A 16,679-nucleotide genomic window follows, 5' to 3' on the forward strand; every position below is an offset into this window, starting at 1 on the left:
CCCTAATTAAATTCATTGGGATATGCACACACACACACACACACACACACACACACACACACACACACAGAAACCGAAGGGGGACTCTAAGAGGAACAAAGAAACCAGTGAGGGAAGGGAGACAAGAGATGGTAACTGGGGTCAATACAATCAAATGTATCACATACATGTACGGGAATGTCTTAGTGAAACTGGTCTCGTCTGTAGCTAATATAAGCTAGTAAAACACTAAACAAGAAGAGCCAGTGGTTCCACTTGTGGTGGCAGTGGGGTGGACCACAAATTAGACTTCCTTTACTAGTCACACAGCTGTGGCGAGGCGAGCCATGTACACAGGGGCTGCCGTGGCCGGACCCTTCTACAGTGGGCGGGGCTGCCGTGGCCGGACCCCTCTACAGTGGGCAGGGCTGCGTGGCCATACCCCTCTACAGTGGGTGGGGCTGCCGTGGCCATACCCCTCTACAGTGGGTGGGGCTGCCGTGGCTGGACCCTTCTACAGTGGGCAGGGCTGCCGTGGCCGGACCCCTCTACAGTGGGCAGGGCTGCCATGGCCATACCCCTCTACAGTGGGCAGGAAAGGGTGAGACAGGAGAAAAGAGGCTGGGCGAGCTGAGAGATGCAGGGAGTGCCGTCTACTCTCTCAGCATTGGAGAGACTGAGGCAGGGTACCAGATACAGACGCTGTGATGCAGGACAACAGAGAGTCATGGTAGTCAATGATGGGCAAGCTTCCTAGAGGAGTGGCAAGTGCAGTCTGAGGAAGCAGTAGGGTCCCGGAAGTTCCAGGTGATGCAAAATGGAAGTATTGGGGACCCAGATGTGGCCCTGTGGTCAACAGAAAACCCCACTGTGCCCTAGCTCTGGGTTCTGTGGCTAGCATGGAAATCCCATACTTCCTCCCTTCCAATGGTACAGGGCCAGTCACATGCCTCTTCCTTCCAAGTGGATATTCCGGTGAGATCAGGCACTATGCTTAGGGGATGAATCATCATTCAGGTGACTGGGAGCACTAGGTGTGGGGGCTTCCAGAAAGGAAGACAGTCTAGAACCCAATGTTCCTATGCAGTTTCGCCAGGGTAGAGCAGCGTTCCTTCCTCTGGTGGCTGAGTACCCTTTATTTACAACAGACATAAACACAGACTCCTCCCTTGTGGGCAGCCACTGTGTGAATGGGTGCTGTGTCACTGCCCAGAGGAACAATACATCCCACATGGGAACCTGGGTGAGGCGCGAGCCCACGTCTATTGTAGGAAGAGGCCTTTGGTCTGCGCAGGGACTTTCTGGGCCTGTGATTGCACCTGGCTTGGCCCTGTGGTGGTGAATCACACGCTGAGTTTACACCCAGCAGAGATGCAGTAACTGGCTTTGGCCATTGAACCTGGGGAACCCCTGCTTTGCTTGCCTTCTCTTTGACTTCAGGTTGACCCCCCAGGAGCCCTTGTGGTCTGAAGTATCTTCACCATTTCCCGTGAGACCATCTGACGGTGGAAGTCCGGGTCAGCCATGGCTGTGCTCCACCCACAGGCGTGGCTCCAAGTGAGGAAGCAACATGGGATCCCCATGCAGATGCCTGGCATCTGTCCAGACTCCAGCACTACTGGAAAGCCTCACCTTGGTCCTTGGCCTTCCTGAGATGATTTCCGCAGAATGACCTCAAGCTGTGTTGAGCCAGGCTTGCAAGGAAGGACTTAGTTCCCAGGGAAGGATGTGGTCATGTGAGTAAAGTAAATATATGCTGGGTGTCATTTGGCTGGATCCTGCTTCTGTCCCGTGTTTTTGTGTGGGTGTGTTCACGCTTGTGTGGTTGTATGTATATGTAGAGCCAGAGGTCAACCTCAGGTATCATTTCTCTGGTTATGGGTCCTTTCCCCTGCTTTTATGTATTTATTTTATGTGCATGAGTGTATGTATGCATGTGTGTGTGTGTAGGTCAGAGTGCAACTTTTTCTACTTTTGGGGTCCTGGGGATCGAACTCAGGTAATCAGGCTTGGCAGCAAGCACCTTCACAAGCTGACCCATCTTGCCAGACTCTACTTGGCTGTTTTTAGACAGTGTCTCTCACTTGCCTGGAGCTTGCTGATCAGTTAGAACAGCTGGCTGGTGAGCCCCTGGGATCAGCTGGTCCCCACTCTCCCAACACTGGGGTAACAAGAGCCTGCCTAGATGCCTGGCCTTCTCTCTCTCTCTCTCTCTCTCTCTCTCTCTCTCTCTCTCTCTCTCTCTCTCTCTCTCTCTCTCTCTCTTCATTTCTCTTTTTGTTAACAAGTCTTCTGGGATGGAGTGGAGGCCTTCACACATCTGTGAGTACTTTATTCACTGAATCACCTCTCTGAGCAAATCTCTGTGATTTTTCTGAACCCCACTTCTCTGACCTAACAAAGGCTACCTGTCTCCGACCCAGTAGAACAAAGCATCATCACACCCGAGAGTGATGTCTTCCTCCATAAATGCTGATTTGAGGCTGAGGCAGAGATGTGCAGGTAGCACAGCCACCAAGTTACAACCCCTTGCCTCTTAATGTGTCAAGCTGGGAGCTGCAGATTGTATCATAGATGCCCCCATTGATGCCACTGTCTAGCGCACATGCCCTGTGTGCCCCTCCCACTATGATCCATACTCAGGTCATGGGAACTTGTTGGTTAGTGGACCTTGACCAAGGAGAGGCAAGTGGCGGGTGAGAGCACTTGCCATCAGGCCGGTGCTTCTCCAGGGTAGCCAGCTCTCCAGGAGAGGCTGAACTGACCACACAGAGGTCCCCAGCCTCTGCCTGGAGCCAGGCAAGAAGACGCCATTGAGGACCCTCTGTTCGCTGCAGCCTCTCCCTGCCTGAACGCTAAGTCTGACGACACCTGCCGGTTGGAGAGTCATGAACAAATGAATGTCATTGATCCACTCTGCTCAGGGTAGTTAGAGGATAGACACACCAGAGTTCCTTTCTGAGCCCAAGATGGCAGAAGAACAAAATGCAAACTCCAAATCCTTCTTGCCTTCCTACCCCTATGTACGTCTAGTCCATGAAATCTCAGAGTGGTTTTGGGGACACAGGCTGGCTTGGAGGGCCATAGAATGATACCTGGTATTCTAGAAAACTAAAAAGAAAGTGTGGGAGGGGATGGCTGAGCCGGTAAACACTGCTTCCTGTGTATGCATGAAGGCTTGAGTATGGATCCCCAGCAGCCAAACCGGAACACAACAGTGTATTCAGCCGTGATTGCAGTGCGGGAAGGCAAAGCTGGGTCTCAGGGAGCTCACACAGAACCCGAATCAGTAGTCAATCAGTAAGACCCTATCTCAATCAAATTTGGTGAAGAACAATTGAGTTCAACCTACGCCCTACACACACGTGCACACACACACTCACATATGCATACACACACACACACTCACATATGCGTGTGCACACATACACATGCACACACACTCACATGCATGCATGCACGCACGCACACACACTCACATGCACAAACACTCACATGCACTCATATGTGCATGCACACACACGCACATATGCGTGTGCACACACATGCACACACACATGCACACACACATGCACAAACACGCACGTGTGCACACACACACACACTCACATGCACACACACAGGCTGAGGCAGAGAAGATGCAGAAGAGGCAGCAGAGAGGCATTCTCTCTGTAAAGAACAGCAGTCGTAGACCCATCCTGTGGGTCCAAGATCTCCGAGGTCAACGCCTAGCTCCAAACTTGGCTTTGATTGCACCTTTTTACTATTGGTCTAATCTAGTCAGCCTCAGTTTCCATGTCTGCAAGTGAGGTACCCTGTGCCCTCCTAGCAAGGTTACTATGAAGGTTAAAGGAGACAGGGATTCTAAGTACCTGCTTTGAAGCCAGGAAGTACACAGTCAGCCTGTAAAGCTCTGCACAGCAGCTTCTCCAGATGCCTAGACTGGAGAACACTCCAGACAGTTGGACCTGGCAGGGTGACAATGAGACAGGCCTTCAGTGAGAGGAGTCCTTGAGAGGGGGAGGGGAGGTCTTGCTCTGTCGTCTGTTTTCTGTCCGTCTGTCCAGAGGGCCTGGTTACATCTCTGTAAAAGATGTTGTTGGTGCTAGGACCCTGACTCTGTCAGCAAGATCCTCAGGCTGTGCCTTCTCCACCTTTGATGGCTGATTTCTAGCCATGAGGTCAGGCTCACATCAAAAACTTATGCTTCCCACAGGATAACCATTCTGAGGGCCTCTGTCAGACACATCCGAGCCCACTTCTAGGTCTAGGAGAGGAGCAGGGGCCTGGTCCTCCCAAATCCAGCCCCTGCTTCCAGAAACACCCTGTCACCTTTGTGGCCCAGGAGCTCCCCGCCACATTCCATTAGGGGCTTCCATGCCAGTCCACACTGCTCATCTGTCTGGTTGTTAGACCCTTTCTGTGCTGTAACCAATCCCCACAAAATGGACTGCTTGAAACAATGAAGATTTTAGTTGGACAGATTGCTCAGTCATTTGAGGTAGGTGAATTCCTTGCATTAACATTTACATGCACATAAAGGGGTGCCCGAGCCCTAACCCCGGGATGTGAGAATGAGACCTCATGTAGATAGCTGATCTTTGCAGCTGTCATCAAGCAAAGATGAGCAGAGCTCTGGAAACCGGGTCCTAGTCCAATGCACCTGTGTCTTTAGAAAAAGATGCCCAGCCACTTGGGAAGAACGTTGGGTGACGACATGGGCAGAGATGGAAGTGTTGTGCCTACAAGCCAAGGAATGCAAGGAGTCATCATGCACTAGCATCCAGTGGTGTGAGTCTTTACATTTCTCGTGTGTGTGTATGTGTAGGTACTCTCATATGTGTAGGTGTGTTTGTGGGTGTGTGTACGTGGGTATGTGTTATGGACGTGCTCTTATATGTATAGGTGTGTTTGTGTGTGTGCACATGTGTGTAGGTGTTCTCATATGTGTAGGTCTATATATGCATATAGGTGTGGAAGTCAGAGGATAACCTCAATTATCATTCCTCAGGGAGTGTGTTCCCCCATGATTTTTGAGACAGTATATCTCACTGAAGGCAGAGCTTGCTAGTTGGCTGGCCCTGAAGCCTCTGAGATCTGCCTCCTCAGTGCGTGGGCCTACAAGGGCTAACCGCCACACCCTGTGCATTTTGACATGAGTTCTGGTGCTCTGAACTCAAGTCCCTACACCTGGCTTTTCGTGCCTGCACAGACAGCAAAAACTTTACCAGCTCTCTTTGGAGCAAAACAATACAGCTTATAATGAATTTACAGTAAAACAGGCTAAGCATTTCTCAGCAGAAAGCTTAATATTAATACAACAAAGTGTTTATTTGTCTCAAGGAGCAATCTACGAATTTCACATATATTAACAAACTAAAATCCTCCCTCTTCCTGCCACTTGCTCCTACAGGAGACTGTCACTAACTGCCACCAATGATAGAGATCTAGCATTTTCAAAAAGTCCCTTGAAGGGAGACAGAAGGGGCAGTTTAGGGGGAGTCCACCTAGGAGGTCAGGGTCATGGCCACATTTGAGGGAAAAGGGCCTCATACTTGCTCCTTCCTAGCCCTGGCTGCCCCACCACCATGCCAGATGTCTCCAGAAGATGGCCCGTGGTCAGCCTGGAGGCAAGGGAGGACAGATCTGCCGTGCTCCCCCTAGGAAAGGGATTTCACACCCAGGAAAGTCATTTCCTGGTAAAGAGATTAGAAGGCAGGGCTGCTCTCAGGAACAGGATGGGGCCGGGTTAGGCAGGAGAGGAACAGCGGGAGAGGTCGGGGGCAGGCGGGGGCTCTCGGGAGGAAGTGTCACTGTCAATCAGGGCGCTGACCCATCTAATCCAGCCTCCCGGCTCTCCTGATCCCAGGGACAGATGCCCAGTAAAAAGGTGCAAACACTGAGGGCCCGGTCCTCCCTGCAGGCCTGCAATACGGGCTTCTCAGTGGAGAACTGCTTAATCTTGCCAAGAGATAAGTTGCCCGAAAGGCTTGTTCCACGGCTCTCCTATGCTTCCACTGGATCTCTCGTACGGAGCCATGGTCCATGACACTGGGGACAGTATGTTCCCTTCAGTCAGGGAAGCCCGTTTGCACTTGTTAGGGGCTGAGATGGAAACAGAGGGGAACACTAGAGGGCTTTTTCCTGGCCCTCAATGATGAGCTCTCTCCTAAACCTTGATCTGGCTTCTAGCCCCATTCATTCATTCAATAAGCATTTACGAGACTCCGGGGATTGGTTAGCCTGTGTTTAGTTAGGATTTCTGTTGCCATGTGAAACACCATGACCAAAAGTAACTTGGGGAAAAAAGAATTTATTTCACTTTCTGGCTTGTAAGTCCATCACTAAGGGAATCCAGGGTAGGAACTCAGGGCAGGAACCTGGAGGCAAAAGCTGAAGCAGAGGCTGGGAAGGAAGACCTCTTACCGGCTTGCTTTCCATGACTTGCTTAGCCTGCTTCCTTACAGCACCGAGGACTACCAGCCCAAGAGTGGCACTGCCCACCATGAGCTGGGCACTCCCACATCAATCATCAATCAAAAAATCAAAAAGAAAAAATACCCCAGAGATTTGATCTCAGCCCAATGTGGTGGGAGCATTTTCTCAATTCTGTCTTCCAAAATGATTCTAGCTAGTGTCAAGATAACGTCACTTAGATAGCACAGTTCATAAAGTGTTTGCTGTCCTTGCTAGCGTAAGGACTTGATTTCAATATCCCCTCCCCGTATAAAACACATGAGAAGCCGGATGTGGGGCTGGAGAGATGGCAGTGGTAAAGAGTGTTTGGGGCTTTTCCATAGAACCCAAGTTCAGTTACCAGTTCCATGTCAGATGGTTCATGACTCCCTGTAACTCCAGCTCAAGAGGATTCAATATCATATTCTGGCCTCAGTGGACACACCGAGAGAGAGAGAGAGAGAGAGAGAGAGAGAGAGAGAGAATAAAATAAATCTAAAACCGAAATCAAATAATCTAAATAAACAAAACCGATGTCCCAGGGCTGGGGAGCTGGAGGCAGAGGCTTGCAGGAGGCTCACTGGCCAGCTTAACTGAATTGGCAGGCTCCAGGTTCAGTGAAAGAACCTGGCTCAAATAGCAAGGTGGAAAGCAACTGAAGAAGATCTTAGCTGATCAACCTCTGACATCCACACATGTGTGCACCTGCACTCACCTGAGCAAGCATGCACACACTCACAAATAATAACATTTACTGATCCAAGCTGAGCCAGGCTCAGATGAACTCACAGCCTTAAAAACTGGGGCGGATAACAGCCCATGATGACACCACCATCCTTCCTTGTGTCCCATATAGATCAGGGCCCCAAGCTGATCACTGCTTTTGAGAGACATATTATTGAGCCTCACTCAGAGCCTTCCCTGGACTTTTAGAGTAATGAACTCACAGTATGAAACTGGCATCTCTTCTGTGCGGGTCCCTTCAACTGAACTCTGAAAATAACTAATTCCAGTTACTCACAGCAAGAAATGCTCAGGGCCTAGAGATGCCAAAAGAAGATGAGGAGGAGGATGCAGAACAGTGGCCCATGACTTTGAGCACTGAGGTCTCCTTCCCTAAGAGGAACAACAGTAACACAGATAGATAATCAATGATAACCATGATAATCAATGTTGTTAGCTCGGCAGGTTTGAGACTCACCTGGGAGACAGATCTCAGGGCTTGTCTATGAGGAAGTTTCTAGATTGGGTTAACTGAGGCAGGAAGACCCACCCTGGATGTGGGCAGCACCATCCCATGGTCTAGAGTCCTGGACTGAATAAAAAGGAGAAAGTGAGCTCAGCACCAGCGTCCATCACTCTCTGCTTCCTGACTGCGGATGTGATGTGACCATAAGGCTCACCCTCCTGCTCCCGTGACTTCCCACCCTGATGAACTGTGCCCTTGAACTGTGAGTGAAAATGAACCCTGCCATCAGCTGCCTTTGTCACCACCATAAGAAACTGGCACAGTCCTCATCTTACAATGGTAATACATCCAGTAAGCAGAGCTTGACTTCAGGCTTTTAGGAGCTAACCCTGTGCTCTCCGATCTTCATGATGTTCTGGGTTAAAGTTGGAAGCCCAAGTCCCCTCATAGCCATGCAGATACACTAGTTTTTCTGGGTTAGAAAGTTCAATGGGTGGCTATGTGTTGAATATGAGCAGCGGGCTACTTTCCCGGCACCCGGCTGCCCGCACGGCTAGCTTTACCCGAAATAATTACACGGACATTGTATTCTTTTAAACACTGCTTGGCCTCTTATTGGCTAGTTCTTATATATTTATCTAACCCATTTCTAATATCCCTGTAACATCATGAGGTGTCTTACCAGGGAAGATCTTAACCTGCGTCTGTGTCCGGTAGGAGAATCATGGTGACTCCTTGACTCAGCTTCTTTTCCCCCAGCATTCTGTTCAGTCTACTCTGCCTACCTAAATTCTACCCTATCAGAGGCCAAGCAGTTTCTTTATTACTTAACCAATGAAACGACAGATAGAAAGATGACCCTCCTCCATCAGCTATGTCCACTTAAGATCAAAGTTGTGGCCCCATAGGAAGCTAAGGAGCATCCATCTGGCTGTGGATAAAATAGGCCTCCCAACACCTAATGTAGATGTAATGTAGATGCTTATTGTAATGGAGATCGGGCTTTTTGGAGGTGACTCAGGTGCCCACAGAGAAGACCAGCAGTGAAGATGGCGCCTAACTTACAATGGTTACTTTGTGACGTTGAAGAAACGATCATATTCATATATTCAGTAGAAACTATATCTAGAATTTTGATGTTTTTCTGGGATAGCTACAAATATGGTATACTCATAAACTTAAAGTGTTACAAGTTGTGTGTGTGTCTCTGTGTGTCGTGTGTGTGTGTGCAAACTGGTGTAAATTCATGTGCAAGGATGTACATGTATGGCTGTCATTCAGGTAGTCTGTCTTTCCTTTCTCTCTTGGAATTTGCCAGGTAGGTTAGGTTGGCTGCCCAGCAGACTACAAAGATGTGCTCATGTCCACCTCTGCAGCACTGGAACTTATAGTACATGCCACTGTTGTGAAATTATTCTAACTACGCAAAGATTGTTACATTCATTTATGGTGCAGAATATTGCTTTGTTTACGTGGAGGTGTGTTACTTTTGTTTATGCTGCATTTGTTTAATTATGTAAACATGTGTTGCCTTTGTTTAACCCTTTCCTGCCTAAAGAACCTGATTGATCTAATAAAGAGCTGATTGGCCAATAGCTAGGCAGAGAAAGGATAGGTGGGGCTGGCAGGCAGAGAGAAAAAATAGGAGGTGAAATCTAGGCTGGGGGGAAACAAGAGGAAGAAGAAGAGAGGAGAGAACAAGGGACACACTCGGAGCAAGAAGTCAGGAAGCCACCAGCCAGCAGATGCAAGAAGCAGTGGAAAAGGGATATACAGAAGAAAAAAAAAACAAACCCCAAGGCAAAAGGTAGATGAAGAGAAATAGGTTAATTTAAGTTAAGAGGGCTGGGCCAAGCATTCATAACTAATAAGAAGTCTCCATGTCGTGACTTGGGAGCTGGGTAGTGGTGGCCTAAAAGAAAAAGCCTGGTGCATACCACCATGCCTAGCCTCTTTGCATGTGTTCTCAGGACCTCACGCTTGTAAGGCAAGCACTCTGCCAACAGCCATGTTCCCAGCCCTGAAATTATGAGATTTTGAATATATATTCACTATATATTAGTTCTGTTCCTCTAGAGAACACTTGTTACCATGTGGCCCAGCATGAAATTGTAAGCTTACTGAAAACATTTTGAGAGGGGACTCATTTTGTTTTGTTTTTCGGGTTTTTGACAGGGTTCTTGAGTATGAGATTTATAGATGGTATAGATGGTACCATGTTGCAAAGACAGAAGGTTCGATGTTTGGGGAAGGAGGCTGCTTGTTCATTTCCAGACCACCCTGACTTAAAATAATCACACAGAAACCATATTATTTGCAATACTGTTTGGCCAATAGCTTAAGCATATTTCTAGTTAGCTCATATCCTAAACTAACCCACTTCTATTATTTTATATTTTACCACGAGGCTCGTGGCCTACCAGCAAAGTTCTGGCATGTCTGTCTCTGGAGAGGGCTATATGGTGTCTCCATAACTCTGCCTTCCCTTTCCTCCTCTATCTGCTTGGAACTTCTGCCTTGCTCTATTCTGCTAAGTCACTGGCTGAAACAGATTTATTCACTAACCAATAAAAGCAACATATAGACAGAAGGACCTCCTACACCATTTCTCCCTTTCTGTTTAAATAAAAAGGAAGGTTTTAACTTTAACATAGTAAAATTACATATAACAAGACAGATATTAAGCAAGAATTACAGTTACAACATTTATATCTACTTTATCTTTTATCATAACTAAGGAAAACTATAACTATCTATTCTTCAACTCCATCAAAGACTGCAGAAGGATATAATATTACCTAAGTTAACAGGAAGAACATTGTAAGCAACTTCCAAAACTCTAGAATTGACAGAGACATCTCGCTGCTTGGACAGTCACCCGAAGTTCTTCTGTATCATCTTCAGCCTACAGGTTCATAGTATCTGGTAAACTTTTCCATGAAGCAGGAAATTCCAAACACAGTTTCACCTGTATTGGCAGTTTGTCAGTCACTTTCTTCTGTGTCCTGTAGAATGTCTAACAGTCTCTTTTATAAAGCAGGAACCCCAAAGGACTGTCTCACCTTTAGGCAAGTTCTGCAGTCATTTTTATGTGGGTCCTGCGTGTCCAGTTCATACAGCATAACATCAAGCAGTCTAGGCAAGAGCAGTTTCTTGCCCAAATGGCTAGCAAACTCTATAAGGAGACTCTTCCGTACCCATCTTCCTTTTGAAGTTATTGGTGCTGCCAGGAGCAGATGTGTCTCACTGTCATGAAAAGTCTAAGTTCTTAAAACATTTTAAATGCCATATTCTGAAGGTCTCTGAAAGATTTGAAGAATACCTATCTAACTGAAATATATCTCTATATATCTAGAAAACCTAACTAACATGACAACCAGCTTGACTATTACAGATGATTATCTACTAACCTATATTTCTTAATTATGCATTACATTTTAAAATGAACTTCACAAACACAATACCTTAATGAAGAGCAGAAATATACACACAACAAAATTGACTTTAAATTGCATCAATAAACCAATATCCATACCAGTGCAAAGTATTCATCTCTTTAGCATATCCTCCTTTAAATGTAAAGAAACATTTATAAACAATATTTGGGAATTTGGGCATAGTTCTCTCCAAACTCCTTCCTGATTTTTGTTGGGTGAAGTAATTTTTGGGGAGTGTTCACAGTGACCTTCTGGGGGGTAGCCATCAAACCACATTAATCTGGAAGAAATCCACATGTTCTCATTTTCTGTGGAAACAAAAGAAGAGCCTCTTTTCCAAAGTAACAACCCCTTAAACCCAAATTTTGAAGACAAGATATCTTTAAAACATATATGTTGGTTTAGCTTAGCAGCCCATACAATGAAATGTCTGTCCATACTTAGCTTCTTCATGGTCAAAAAATTCAAAGAAAACACAATTAATATACATAAACTAGACTCTCTGTTTATATTCCATCTTTACGTAGCTTATTTTTCTTACTATATTACTTGTTCTACAAGTTTACTCTGTCTCTTCAAAGACTTTGTTTTACTTTTTAAAAAGTCATTTACTTCTTTTTATAACTTTCTATACTCTTTTTCTTCTCTCTCCCAAGCCTATTCACATTTATCCAACATTGTAACCCATTTAGAGGTTTTTGGTTTTTTTTTTTATCAGAATCTGGCTTTATTGTGTATCTGTAACTATATTCTGACCAGAAGCTCCTTTTTAAAAAAAAAATGCTAAGTAGGTGTGGCAAGGGCCAACATGGCCCTGCCTGCTTGCTCCACCCCATCCAACATGGCAGCGGCATGTTCACTGCCTCTGAGAGCCATGTGCATTGCTCCATTTTTTGGCACACAGTAGGTCTATATTGCCATTAAAAAAGTTGTAACACTCTGTTCACAGACCCCATTCAAGTGCTCAGCCTCCTGAAAGAGCCAGGGTTCATGCAGCATGGCCCAGGAAGCCACCTTCAAAAATCACACAGTTTTTTTCTGCTACCACTGAATCAGGAAGACCTCCCTTAAAGGAATCATGCCTCTGCTTGCTTCTAGCAAACAGAGCCCACCTGAGAAAATGCTGCTACCAAAAAGCCATGATTAACTCTGGTGTGTGTGTGTGTGTGTGTGTGTCTAGAATTGTTTTATAAGCTTTCTCGGGTTTTATGTGGATATAGTTGACCACATTGGCATGCCAATTTGTTGGGGGAGGCTGCTTGTCCATTTCCTGATCACCTTGACTCAAAATAATCACACAGAAACAATATTATTTGCGATACTGTTTGGTCAATAGCTTAAGTATATTCCTAGTTAGCTCTTATATCCTAAACTAACCCATTTCTATTATTTTATATTTTATCACAAGGCTCGTGGCCTACTGGCAAAGTTCTGGCACATCTGTCCTCGAAGGCGGCTACATGGTTTCCTGCAACTCTGCTTTCTTTCTCCCAGCTTCAGTTTAGTTTTCCCTGCCTAGCTCTGCTCTACCCTATCACAGGCCAAGACAGCTTCTTTATTCATTAACCAATAAAAGCAACACAAATAGAAGGACTTCCCACACCAGTTGACATAACTGCAAACAATATGGCAACTTCTAGAAGGAGTCCATTTCCTTTGGGAGTTGGATGCTCATGGAGAAGTGGAGCGAAGGTGGTTTTTCCTCTTCCGTCATCTTCATTCATACATGTGTACTGTGGTGATTGATTAGTGTTAGTGGTCCATTTGACCGGATCTAGAATAACGCAGGAGGCATACTTCCAGGCACACCTGAGAGGGATTGTCCAGATGAAGTTAGCCTTTGGGTATTCCTGTAGGGGTTATCTTGATGATGTGAGTTGAGATAGGAAAACCACCCACTGTGGGTGCTACCATTCCCTGGCCAGGATCCTGGTCTGTATAAATGGAGAAAAAGAGCAGAGCAGGCTTCTCAAGCTCTGAGGCAGAGACAACTTTAGAATGGCACTCAGACCTAAGTGCGCCTCCTTCTTCTCCCTCTTCTGCTGCTGAACAACTTTGTCCCAGGATAGAGCCTCAGCCCTCTTAGGATTCAGTCTCTCCATCTGTGAATTAGTGATACATGCCTGCTTTCATTGCACCCCAAAACATACATTTCTCAGGGTAGGGACCCACTTCCCCCATAGCTTTAGGTCACATAATTGAAGACTGCCATTCCCAGCTTTCTCTACAACATAACATGACCACATAACTACAAGCTGGCTATTAGGAAATGCCATGTGGAAGCTTTGGAACGTATCTTAGAGGTGCCTCCCCACTCCTTCTCCTTCATGCCTTGATTTTTTCAACAGGCCAGATTGTGGGGGTGCAGACTATGGGGGTGTTTTAGTTTCACTTCTGCTCCTGTGACAAATACCCCCAAATAGCAACAGAGGGGAAGAAGCTTACACTTCTAAATCATAGTCCATCTAGGGACTATCAGGAAGAAAACATAGGGGCTCAAACAGCTTGTCACACCACAATCTTCCTAATAAATTCAACCTTATCCGCTTGGTCTCTCCTAGCTTTCGCTATTCTTATACAGTTCTGGTACCTCTGTCTAGGGAATAATATCACCCACAGTGGGCTGGTGTTCCAATATCAATTAACTTAACCAAGAACCCCTCCCCCCCATGCCCTAAGCTAACCCAATATAGACAATTCTTCTGTTAAGACTGTTTTCCTGGGTGATTCTAGGATGTGTCAAAACTAGTTGAGAGTTAAAACTAGCCACCACAGAGTGGGGGCAAGTGTTGGAAATGTCCATTTGGTTATAAAATGTCCTTGGGAATGGAGACCATATTTGGTATGGAAACGAATGGGGATAGAATTGGAGCCTTCACGGACTCCATGGAGCAGGGCTGCCAGACAGCTCTGGACCATTTTAGTGACTTTTTATTTGTTGTGGTTAAGACACCATGGCCAAGGCAACTTATCCAAGAAAGCATTTGACTTGGGGGTTCACAGTTCCAGAGCATGTTGTCTGTGACCATCATGTTGGGGAGCACGGCAGGCATGGTGCTGGAGCAATAGTTGAGAGTTTATGTCTGGTCCACAGGCATGCGGCAGACAGAGTTACCGAGGAATGGTGTCAGCTTTTGGTCTCTCAAAGCCCACCTCTAGCGACACACCTCTTCCAATCAGGTCACTTCTCCCATTCCTTCCCAAACAGTCCCACCAATCGTAGGCCAAACATTCAGCTATATGAGCCTATGGGGGGCCATTCTGGCACCCGCGTTTGAACTTTTACATGAAAGAGAATTTCAATTTCTCTTTGTTTATTGTGCACTGTTATTTTGCCTTTCCTTGCTTAAAGCCAAAATTTAGTTATCTGACCAGTGGCTCCATGGTTTGCATTGAAGTCACCAGTGTTGGACAGGAGGAGGCAGACAGAGCCAAGTTTGTATCGAAGCTGTTTGCAAAGCTAGTGATTACGTTTTCCGCAATTGGCCCTGATCCCTCAAAAACTCCAAATGGACTGGATGCAGGTGTGTGGGCACCTGTGTGTTTATGCACATTAGGACTGTACACTATGTTCATGTGTACATGTGAGCATACTAACACGCATGCATACTGTAAATATGTATGCCAATGTTTGAGTGTTTGTATCTGTGTGCATCGCTCTCCAGAGTCTGCGTGTGTGCAGAACTGCACAGAGAGATTGTGTTCCCACCCAGGGCAGGTGCACAGGAGTGTGGGCCAGACTTCCTGACCCCAGCGACCCCAAACAATTAAAGATACAGAGGCTCAGAAAGCCCGTCCCTCCCCTTCCATGCACAATTTACCTGTCACATCCCTCCCTGGCCCTTCCCAGGCTGCACTGTGCCTGTTTTCTGTGACCACCAGCTTCAGGCCACATGTGTGCTAGCAAAGACCAGTGTCTTAACAATGACAGCGGTTAGCATGTGTGGAGGCCATGTTTATACTGCAATTGTCAACAGTGGTCATTATTTATTTGAATGTTGCCCTTCTCATTTGCTGGGCAACATTCCTATGAGGAAGGCCATGTTAAAGACTTAATAATTTTCATATGGGTCTCTGCTCCTCCCTGTTCTAGAGACAGCCGCTTCTTTTCGTGCAGTGCCAGCCTCGTTCCAGAGACACGACGGTGAAGGTCGGAGTGAATGGATTTGGCCGTATTGGACGCCTGGTTACCAGGGCTGCCTTCACTTCTGGCAAAGTGGACGTTGTTGCCATCAATGACCCTTTCATCGACCTCAACTACATGGTCAACATGTTCCAGTATGACTCAACCCCCGGCAAGTTCAAAGGCACAGTTAAGGTTGAGAATGGGAAGCTTGTCATCAACCGGAAGGCCATCACCATCTTTCAGGAGCGAGACCCCGCCAGCATCAAATGGGGGGGATGCCGGCGCCGAGTATATTGTGGAGTCGACCGGTGTCTTCACCACCATGGAGAAGGCTGGGGCCCACTTGAAGGGTGGGGCCAAAAGGGTCATCATCTCTGCCCCTTATGCCGATGCCCCCATGTTTGTGATGGGTGTGAACCATGATAAGTATGACAATTCCCTCAAGATTGTCAGCAACGCTTCCTGCACCACCAACTGCTTAGCCCCCTTGGCCAAGGTCATCCATGACAACTTTGGCATTGTGGAAGGACTCATGACCACAGTCCATGCCATCACGGCCACCCAGAAGACTGTGGATGGTTCCCTCTGGGAAGCTGTGGCGAGATGGCCGTGGCGCTGCCCAGAACATCATCCCTGCGTCCACTGGTGCTGCCAAGGCTGTGGGCAAAGTCATCCCAGAGCTGAACGGGAAGCTCACGGGCATGGCCTTCCGCGTCCCTACCCCCAATATGTCCGTCGTCGATCTGACATGCCGCCTGGAGAAAGCTGCCATGTATGACGACATCAAGAAGGTGGTGAAGCAGGCATCCGAGGGCCCACTAAAGGGCATCCTGGGCTACACTGAAGACCAGGTTGTCTCCTATGACTTTAACAGTGACTCCTACTCTTCCACCTTCGATGCTGGGGCTGGCATTGCTCTCAATGACAACTTTGTAAAGCTCATTTCCTGGTACGACAATGAATTCGGCTACAGCAACAGAGTGGTGGACCTCATGGCCTACATGGCCTCCAAGGAATAAGAAGCCCGCCCTGGACCACCCATCCCAGCAAGGACACAGCAAGAGAGAGGTCCTCGGCTGCTGAGCAGTCCCTGTCCTAACTAACCCTTGACACTGAGCATCTCCCTCACAGTTTCCATCCCAGACCCCCAGAATAGCAGGAGGTGGCTTAGGGAGCCCTACTCTCTTGAATACCATCAATAAAGTTCATTGCACCCCTCAAAGAAAATAATTTTCATATGGTAAGGACTGGGAGTGGGGAGAGCTAAAACTCCCTGTGGTGGCCAGGAGCAGGGTGGTTCCAGAGGGGCCTCGGGCACCACACCACAGGCAGCAAAGTGGGGTTAGCTTCTTGGCCCAGACAATGACCTCCCAGGATGGCAGAATTTGCAGATGTGAGCTCAGACTCTCTGCAGGGATCTTGGGGGTTGAATACATATCCAAATATTTCGTGCCCTAGGCAGGAAACAAGTGCGTGTTTAGCCACTACAGCT

The 16,679-nt window shown here is 47.1% G+C and overlaps 1 pseudogene; it reads left to right on the forward strand.

Annotated features, from left to right (window-relative positions):
- The first annotated feature begins 326 nt into the window (after positions 1–326).
- On the forward strand, positions 327–16,417 carry LOC142859207 (glyceraldehyde-3-phosphate dehydrogenase pseudogene; annotated as a pseudogene).
- The last annotated feature ends 262 nt before the right edge of the window (positions 16,418–16,679 follow it).

Source organism: Microtus pennsylvanicus, chromosome 10 (genome assembly GCF_037038515.1).
Source record: "Microtus pennsylvanicus isolate mMicPen1 chromosome 10, mMicPen1.hap1, whole genome shotgun sequence".
Lineage (NCBI taxonomy): Eukaryota > Metazoa > Chordata > Mammalia > Rodentia > Cricetidae > Microtus > Microtus pennsylvanicus.